A 9,510-nucleotide genomic window follows, 5' to 3' on the forward strand; every position below is an offset into this window, starting at 1 on the left:
GAAGAATTATGGTCCGAGCCACAGCTAAAAGCTGGGATTTCAGGTGGCTGGGGTCTTAGTACCACTCACCAGTCTTTTTACCCACAGTGCTCTTCTTTTCCCGGGTGCCCTATTAGCTATCTTATTTAAATCAAAGTTTCCCAAATTTTTGAGCACCACCTTCAGGGTTTTTGCCATATCAAAGTTAACACCTAAGCTAATATTTACTGAATCCCTTCCTTCCAATTAACTGAATTTTTAAGCAGCACTTTTGCTTTATAAGTAATATCCATAAAGTATTAGGTTTGTTTTTTATTACTATGCATTAAAACAAAAGCAAAACTATTAAAATTTTAAAAAACCTTTGCATTAAAATAAACTCATAACTACTACAATCTTAAAAATGACTTTGCCTACGTACCCACAGGCGTACCCAAAATCGCCTTCGAGTATCATCAGTGGCGTAGCTGCTCCACTTTGTGAAATACTTTCTGAAGCCTTCACTACCCTCCCCAGGCCTTCTATCCAGACCTACCGCTTCACTCCCAGGAGGCTCCCCCACCTCCTGCATTCTTAAAAAGAGTCCATCAGATCTGAATTCCATCAAGCATCTCCCCATATCTTCCCACTCCATACACACCCCTGAAATCACACCTGCATGCGCTCTCACCCATCCTTCCTGCTTTGCTCCCAGATGAGGAGCTGCCCTTCTTTCTATTTAAGAAATGTCTGCTCACTTGTGTGCTGAAGCCCATCCCGATGCGATGCATTGCCTCAAGGATCTTACCCCAACAATTAACTTCTCTTTTGCTTATATCTAAATTATTTTAATTTGGAAATATATCATGCATACAAAACCACATAAGTATATCTGTTCAGATTAAATAGTAATAAAAATACAAGCGTGTGTGTGCCCATCACTCAGGTTAATAGAGCACTACTATTAGTACCTTCAAACATGCTCTGTATCTCTATCATATCTCCTACTCAGGAATAAGCTCTGGCCTTTCTTTATGGTTTTAATGCCTATGCATGCAGACTTAAACAATGTATTTAGTTTTGCTTAGTTTTAAGTCTTATGTAATACAATCATACTGACATATTCTGTGACTCACTTCTTGTATTCAATATTATGTTTTGAGATTTACCCATTTTTGTGTGCATAGCGCTAGCTCTTTATTTCTGTTGTGTATTTCATTTCATGACTAACCTGCAAGTTTCCTTCATTTTGTTTTATTTCTGTAGAATATTCCATTATATGACTAATCCACAATTTATTTATCATGTTACTGTTGTTGGATATCTGAGCTGTTTTCAGCTTTTTGTTATTATAAGCGATACTATTTAGACATTCTTGCAATTGTGTCCTATTGCATATTAAGGATTTATTTTTAGGGCAGTGGCTTTCAAACCATTTAATACAACTCATACATCTTACATGTAAAATAGATAGCTAGTGGGAAGCAGCCACGTAGCACAGGGAGATCAGCTCAGGGCTTTGTGACCACCTAGAGGGGTGGAATAGGGAGGATGGGAGGGAGACGCAAGAGGGAGGAGATATGGGGATATACGTATGTGTATAACTGATTCACTTTGTTATATAGCAGAAACTAACACACCATTGTAAAGAAATTATACTCCAACAAAGATGTTAAAAAAAAAAAAGAAATACCTTTTACAACACAACCCAAAATGATTAACAGAATGCAAAACCTTACTATTAGCAATCCAAAAAAAAATTAAACAATCCATAATCTTACTATCAGCAATGCATTCTGATTATTTCTATTCTGTTCTGTTTAAGTCTATCATATTCTGCAGTTTGTTTGTTTTAAAAAAGACTGGTTCACATCAAATCCTCTGGGATTGAGACACATAGTTTTTCGAGGCAGAAGCCTGGTGTGTCCCCCTTTGCCTGGCAAAGCAATAAAGCTATGCTCTTCTACTTCACCCCCCCCCAAAAAAATACTCATTCACCCACCAATGTGGTCTGACCTCGATCAAGAAAAATTAAACTGCCTTATGACACATGCCTTGGAGTAACATTGCTGGGTTGCAAAGCACATACATGTTTTAACTTTCCTACATAATGATAAACCACTCTCTCTCAATTTATAGACCAATAGGACATGTAAGTTACAGTGCTCCCTGGCCTTGCTAACTTGGTGACAAATGAACTTTTAAAATGCTTTCTAATTTGTTGACATTCCATGGTAGCTCACTGTGGTTTTAATTTGCATTTCCAAGGTTACTAATGAGCATATTCCCTATACTAATGGACAATTTGTGTTTCCTCTTCCATGAAATGCCTGTTTATATATTTGGCCATTTTTCTATTAGGATACCTACACCTTATATATTTATAAAAGTCCTTTTTATTTTTGAGGTGCTGATCATTTGTTGGAAATGAGTTACAAATATCATCTCCCACTCCATAGCTTGTCTTTTGACTTTCTTTAGTGTGTTTTTTGATGAACCGAAGTTATATAATATAGTTGAATTGATCAATCTTTTCCTCTATGATTTGCATTTTATTGTTTAATGTCTTAAGATCTCCTGTATCAGGAAATTGTATTAAACTACATAGTCTTCTAAAAGTTTTATGCTTTCACAATTTGTCTTTCATCCACTAAAAGCTGACTTTCAGTATGGTACAAGGTAGGGAACACACTGTATTTTTTTAATCTACATGATCATGCCAGCAGCATGTACTGAATGGTTGATCTTCTCTTCAGTGGTCTGCAATGACTCCATCATGAATCAAGCTTGCATGCGTGACTGGTTTGTTTCTACACTCTCTATTCGGATCCACAGATCTATTTATACAATGTCTTGATCATCACAGCTTTAGTCCTAAATCTGAGTAAAGCAAGCCTCGCCACATCTTGTTCTTCCTAAGTTTCTGGTCTATTTTGGGACTTGTTTCTCTTCCACATCATTTTAGAGTCACCTTTTCAAGTTTCTCCTAAAACCTGTTTGGATTTTGATTGGAATTACATTGAGTCTGTCAATAAATCTGGAGATAACCTGGCATCTTTACTGCACTGAGTTTTTCTATTCAAGATTATGGTATATCTCTTCCTTCATTTAAGCTGTCTTTAATGGTGTTCAGTAATGTTTTATCATTTCCTCCACGAAAGGGTTTACATTCCTTAGAAATTTATACTTTATGTCGACGTTATAAAAAGGCAACTAACTGATCACTGCTAGTAAGTAGGAATGCATCTGACTTTCCTACATTGATACCGTATTCAACCACTTTGCCTAACTCTCATTAAGTAAAATGATTTATCTGTAGAAACTTTTAGAATTATTTAAAATCAGTAATGATCTTTTTTCTTTCTAGTCTTTATCATTTTTATTTCTTTTTCTTATTTTACTCTACTGGCCTAAATATGCAGTGGTTTCAGGTGCTAGCCAACCTCTCTGTTTTCTTCCTAATCTTAAAGGAAATACTTTTAACATTTCATCATAAGATGTATTTGCTTTATGTTTTTGTAGTTGCCTTCATCAAATTAAGTTTATTTTTATAGTAAGAGTTATTTCAGCTGTCATTTCTCATAATTCTTACTTGTAGTTCACTTTTTCCTTGTGTGTTTTTTTAATGTAAGACACTATTGAAGTATAGTGAGATCCTATAAACTGTACATATTTAAGATGTACAATTTGATAAATTTTGACATATGTACAGTTGACCCTTGAACAACACAGGGGTTTGGGTGCTGACCTTCCACTCAGTTTTCCACTCAGAAAAACACCTATAACTTGCAGTCAACTCTCCACGTCCACTGTTCCACATCTGCAGATGTAACCAGTTGTGCATTCATGTAGTACTGTAGTATTAACAGTATTGATTGGAAAAAATCCCCCTATAAGTGGACCCATGCAGGTTCAAACCCCGTGTTGTTCCAGGGTCCACTGTACACATCTGTGAAACATCACCACAATCAAGATAGTGGACACATCCTTTACCTCCTCAAATTTTCTCTTGGATATTCATGAATCTTCCCTCAAAACTTCCCTGCCAATCCTGACACCCCTGTCTCCAAGCAACCACTGCTTTTTGTCAGTAATGATTAGCTTGCATTTCCTAGAAGTTTACATAAACAAAATGGTACAGCGTGTATCCTTTTTGGTCTGGCTCCTTTAACTCACTATAATTATGTTGTGATTCATCCATGGTGTATGTCTAGAGTACGTTCTTTTTTTTATTACTGAGTAATGTTCCATCATATGATAGACCACATTTATTTATTATACAGTGACGGACATTGAGTTGTTTCCAGGTCTTGGCTACTAAATCACCTTTAGCCTTCTTCTGGGGTGCAATTAAGTTACTTGAGAACTATTTGATTCTGTTGGTCTTGCTCTTAAGCGTTGCTATGTGAGACTAGAGAAGCATTCATTCTTGGACTAATCGTGTCTCACTACTGAGGCAAAACTCTTCTGAGTACTCTCCCGGATGACTAGGCTTATGAGGCTTGAACTCTGTCTGGTGGAAGCAGGAAATATTACCGGCACTGCATGAGCCTTGGGGATTGTATCCTCTAATCACTGTAGATAGCTTTTTCCCCAGCATCAGATAGTTTCCTCACAGGTATGCACTGATCAGTACTTAGCTGACAACTTTAGGAGGACTCTCTGCACATCTCCAGAGTCCTCTTTCTGTGCAGCTCTCCCCTCTAGTACGCTGTCCTGCGTTGTCCATAATGATGGCTCCAGCATCCATCTTGGAACAAGAGGTGACTTTGAGGTTGGAAGCTATGCAGTAAGAGAATAGAGCAGAAAGACAGGTGCATATGTCCCTACTGACCCACGGAGCCCTATCAGCCTAAACCATCCATCTCTCGACTCCTTTTATGAGAGAGAAGTAAATCTCTGTGTTCAATCCTCCATTATTCTGGAGGACAGGGGGAGTGTTACTAACAGCATATCTAGGCCTAAGTAATACATCTGCCAACTCTGAAAGCTCAGTTATCCGAAATTCTTTTCTTGCCTTTCACATCAAACAAATTCTGCTGATTTTGACCCAAATCTTCCCTCACCTTTCATTTTGTACTACCCAAGTCTAAGTTCAAGGCCTCAATGTTTTTTGCTTAGACAAACACAGTGACTATTGAAGTAAGTTTTCTAAAACATAAGCCCATCTTGTCTCTGAACCATTTTAAAACCTACACAAGTTCATTATCTACGGAATAAACTCTAAACCCCTTAGCATTTCTTCCTTGGCCCTTCACAGTCAGAGACCTACCTTCTTTTCCTTCTCTTCCACTTCAAATTTTACTGCTGACATATATGATGGACTCTTATATATTAAACATACCGAGTGGTTCCATGACTTTATGCCTTAGTTCACATTATACATGTGGGATGCCTTTCCCCTTTTCCTCATCTATTTCTTTTTGTCCTTTATTTCCCAGTTGGTATATAAGCTCATTCAGCCCCTCTTGTTTGATGTCCTGCATCCCTCTTCCACATTTCCTCCTGCCATCTCTGTATCTTGCACATATCTCTGTCACTGTATTTATTATGCAATAATATTTTGTTTACGTTTTTACCTTCCCTCCTATGCAATGAGTTCTGAAGATGGGGAAAATACCCTACTGACTTCTGTATGCCCAGCAAACAGTATAGTGAAATTCCTAGCTCGTAACATTGGTAAAAAACTATGTACTGAAGTAATGAAAGTGTTTTATGAAAATTAGCAGAAATTAATAAGCAAAACATAATAATTATGATAACTCTCAAGAAAAGATGTTTTCTCTAAAAACTAAAGAGGTGGGTCATGGTGTTTTAATGAATTTGATACAAACAAAAATCTCCAGTAAGATGAGTATAATAAAAGCATCTACCTAGAAGTGGCGTTGAACGAATTCTGTCAGCTATGTTTATAAAGGACTTAGCATCGTGCTTGGAACACAGTAAGCTCCCACTAGCTTGAGCTATCATGATTGTGATTATTATTAACATGTAATTCTGTCATAGAGCACCAAAAAATATTATGAATGTTAGAGAAATCTTCATAGGGTAGAAAGATATCTAAGACACCTTTATGACTCTGTTGGGAAATTCGTGTCACAAATGTCAAAAATAGGGGCTTTCCTTCCTTCAGAGAGTATACTACATAACTTCTTGAAGTAGTAGTTATTGCTTGGGAATAGAAAGTAACCATCTATTTGCATGAGACCATTTGGTTGTTGAAATTGAAGCCCTAAAACTAGTTATGTGATCGCCTTTGTTTTTCAATCTGCAAGAGGAGCCAGAACTCTGAATCAACTTTAAGAACTCAAACCATACTTCCAAGAAGTTGAGCTTGGGTGTTTGCTTGCGCTTTATATAAATGTACGTATAAACAAAGCAATGCTTTAGCAGGATATGGGAGGAGTGTGAGAGGGAATTTAAACAGCGGACACATTGTCTAGGTTTTCTCTGGTATGAGAGATTAAAGAAATGATCATAGCTTCACACATACTGCATGTTTGTGCAGTAATTATGCTTTACAATTGGTTCTGGTTTCTCCATTAATGCCAAAGGTTCTTTTTTTGAACGTGATAAACCTTTTTGGCTCCAGCATACCAGTTCCTAACATTCCTGGGCCTTTTTATGCTCAATGATGGAGTTTTAAAAGCTATATTTTGTATAACTCTGGTGTGTGTGTGTGTGTGTGTGTTAGAGCCACAGATAGGGCTGAGGAGATAGAAGAGGAAAAGAGAAAATGGGGCTTGGAGGGCTGACTATATTTTAAAAGTCAACTCATACGGCAGTCATTCATAGTCAAAAAAAAAAAAAGATAGATTAAAAAACGTGCGAAAGAGGGACTTCCCTGGCGGTCCAGTGGTTAAGACTCCGTGCTCCCAATGCAGGGGGCTCGGGTTCAATCCCTGGTCGGGGAAGAAAGATCCCACATGCTACACGGTGCAGCCAAAAGAAAAAAAAAAAAGTGCAAAAGAAAAACAGTCGCAGTACATAATTTTAAGATTCGTACTCACTAAATTTATTTAGGTGACAACAAAACCTGATTACACACAAATGTGTGGATACATGTCTAGGTCTGATTGTTCTCCATACTTTGCCTAGGTACGTCCATTTGATTGGCCCCGATAAGGAAAAAGTAGCAACAATTGTTTTGATGTACCGTATGCAACAGAGTTAAAATAGAATTTGCTCAAAATTAGTTTACTCCTATTTTATTTCACTTTGCTGCTTAGGTTTAGGTTACCCTAAATCGGCCCCATGAACCTGGCATTTTTTAACTCTTGTCCTTCTCCAACATTTATTAGTAAAGGCGTCATGATAAATGGGAAACATTACTGATATTCTGATTTACTGCCAACATTTCCCTTTCTCTAGGTACCAATATCCTAATATTATCAATGCCTATTTTATATCAGGTGTTATGCTAGGTATTTTGAAACCCAGTTCACCTATTAACTAGTAAGTTAGCTTCTCTACACTAATGTTTTCTGGAGCATAAAATTGGAGATAATGAAAGTACCTACATTGTGGAGTTGTAAAAATTAACATAAAGTGCTTAGAAAAATGCCTGGTACGTGGTAAACACTCAATACATGTTCATCACTATTATTATTTACTATTATTTAAATTAATCCTCAAAACCACCTTTTGAAGCAGAAATTATAATCCCATTTTACAGATAAGGACATTGTGACTCAGAAGCTAACAACTGTGCTCAAAGTTGCTCAGCTAATAAGCCTCAGAGCTGGAATGTGAACGCATTTCTGCATGCTTTTGAAGCCCATGCTCCACATTATGCTACCTTGCCTCCTCAATCTAACTTTTTATTCATCCCTTGGGCATATGGTCTTAACCCCTCTGTGCCTCCGTTTCCTCATCTGCAAAATGGGGGATATAATGGTACCTACTTCCCACGGTTGTTAAAGTAAGCCCTCGATAAACATTGTTATACCAGTGTTTGTCCTAGTGATGACATTCCTTTCTAAAACCTAGGGCTACCTTGAGACTTTCTACGCAAGTTAAGGAAAAACACATAACTGGTTACATAGTAAACCGGTGGCCAGTTTTAACCTCATCTTTCACTCAGTGACATGATCATTACTAAAGGTCCCTTTAATCTGCTTAACATTTTATTCCTAAATTTCTCTTTGAACCTCTCTTGGAAGAACCCTAACATCTTTATGTAAGAATAACAGACTCAAACCACCTGAAATAACAAAAGGAGGGATTTTTTTAAAGGGGATCTGTTTGTTCTGGAATACCATGAAAGAAGTCCACTAATTCAGCAGATTACTAGCTTCAAAGCACTTCATCTTGACCAACTTGGAAGCCCAAACACTCCTCATGGTCCGCATACAAATGTGAATTTAACGACTGGCCTGACAAGCACATTATAAAAGTTGTATGAAAGAGAAAAGAGTGAAGTGGGTGACCAAGGAAAGAGTGAGGGTTTCGTTCTGAAAGGAGTCTAGTTTATGATTGCTAACTTGTTATTTCGACAGCCATAGTTAACACTTTCTGCTGTCTAGTCTGGCTTAAGTTGTTACTTTGGTTGGATTTTTTTTTTTTCCCCTGAAGCATGACGTGGTCTTCCTTTTTCTTAAATGGCTAAAAGTATTTCAAATGACATTCTAAAATCCAGGGGACCGAACAGGGCATTTTTCAAAAAATAGGCTAGTCAGAACTAAAACTTGTAAAAACAAAAACTAAACTCCTATGAGAAATTAAGTATCAAATTTTTCACCAAAGAATTGCTTATCATATGTGGCATCATCAGCTCTTGATTATACATGTTAGTGGTGGGGACCAGTGACCCAGATAATCCAAAAATCCAAAAATCATTTATCTGGTTTTGGAATGTGGTGGTGGTTTTTTTTGGTTTGGTTTTGTTTTTTCTTTTGGTATTTACATTTGATCTTGGGTATATCTGGAGTTCTTGGGATTAGAAATAGAAACAAAATAAGGAGGTCACACTGTTTGACTCAGAGAACCAGGAAAAGCCATCCAGATTCTTGACCTTGAACTTGTTCCCAGCTCTGCTTTCAGTTCTACCGGGAGTTAAGACTTCTTTGCCAGACTACCAACTTTCTCTTTTTCAGCCTGCAATATTTGTGGCTTATATCTTTCATTAAGTGAAAGAGAAAATAGTGTTTGGAAGTAGAAAATCCTACTTTCTAGTGCCAAGGGGAGGACCACATGATGCATGAAATAAGAAAAAAACAGGTACTGGATGATCTTAAATGGGTTACTGCACTCTGTACCCTCATTTTCCTTCCTGCACAAGCTGATTCTAATGAGGGTTAAAAGTAATGCTGGGACAAAGCCCTCAGCCTTGTCCTTGGTACATATTTAGTTCTGTATAAATGACAGCTCCGTTTTATTAGCTTCAGGTTGAGGAAGCTTTACTGCTGCCAAATCACATGGTGAATTATCAATCTGTAAGAGAAGAATTAAATACAATCCTACAGGAAAAATATAATGTAAACATCTTTTCAGAATAAATGAAAAACAGCATTGCTCCACTACCCAAGTGAAACACTTAAAAGTCATACATTT

The sequence above is a fragment of the Grampus griseus genome (genome assembly GCF_964374135.1).
Source record: "Grampus griseus genome assembly, chromosome: 8".
NCBI classification, from domain to species: Eukaryota; Metazoa; Chordata; class Mammalia; order Artiodactyla; family Delphinidae; genus Grampus; species Grampus griseus.